The sequence below is a fragment of the Arachis duranensis genome, chromosome 1, assembly GCF_000817695.3.
Source record: "Arachis duranensis cultivar V14167 chromosome 1, aradu.V14167.gnm2.J7QH, whole genome shotgun sequence".
In the NCBI taxonomy this organism is placed as follows: domain Eukaryota; kingdom Viridiplantae; phylum Streptophyta; class Magnoliopsida; order Fabales; family Fabaceae; genus Arachis; species Arachis duranensis.
Genome location: NC_029772.3, coordinates 35,303,992 through 35,305,168, shown reverse-complemented (window position 1 = coordinate 35,305,168; position 1,177 = coordinate 35,303,992).

Genomic DNA, 1,177 nt, shown 5'->3' with positions numbered 1-1,177 from the left:
ATACAAATCACTTTTAAAGCTTTGCTTTTAGATAGACACGACTTGTGCTTAACACAATTTCGTTGAAAATATGGTTGACTGGCATAACTCGTTTAATCCAAGTTATCCTTATGTTGTTGTGAATGCTAGAACGAGTTTTCTTGGAACAACTTGTTTTTGTGAAGGTGTTCCATTTTATACGACTAGGTCGTTTATTTTTAGAACTTGTAGAGATGAGATTGTGGGCTTGAGATTTTGTACGATCCATTTGTTATTCGTGTGGATCGAGTTGTTAGATCGTATTTATGCCTCGAGGGGCATATTTAGTCAAGTTACTTTTGCGACTTGTTCTAAACACAACTTTTTCAACCCGTTTGGCCCGAGCTGTTTCGAGGTGTTTTCTTTCCAATTCGCATATGTAACTTCTTTCCACCAATTGGTTCCTCGTCGCTTCATCCAGGCGATTTCTATATGATCGGCCCGTGATTTTCGCAGTTTATCGAGCTTCAATTGGTGTGTGTTAATTGTAGAAAATCAATTTTCATAAGGAATTGTTTTATCTCCTTATGTTGGAGGTGTGTTGCGACCTGGGTAGTTTTTCACCCTCGAAGTTAGACACTTTGTAGTAGCCCTTTTCTAAGATTTCAGTAATCTTAGAAAAAACCTTTTTGATCTTTGTTTTGAAAAACCTTTCTCTTGGCTGACTGTCCCTTTCTTTAAGTTAAGTTTTCCTTAACAACTCGGGACAGCCTTTTGCCTTAGTGCTTTCAATAGGTTTCCTGATCTCTTTTTGGTATTCCTTATACTCAATTTTTGATTTATTGAGCTCTTATGATTTAGGTTATTTTTGCGATGCGTTTCCTTTTTTCTCGGTTTTTCCGACTTGTAAGTCAGATAATTTCCGAGTTTATTACGATCGACTTTTATAACCTCTTTACACCGACTTGTACCTCGTCGTTTTATCCTGACGACCATCTAGGTCGGTTCATGGGATTTTCACGCTTTGTCGAGCTTAAATCGGTGCGTTTCGTAGAAAGAAAGAAAAACGAGAAGGAATTTATAAGAGATAAAAGATCTTTATTTATTTGCGAAGGTACTTTTATTGCTACTAAGGGTTTTTCACTATCTATGATCCCTTAGTCTCTACTACGATGCCTCGTTAAAAACCCTTCTTCAGAAAAAATCCTTTAATTTTTGG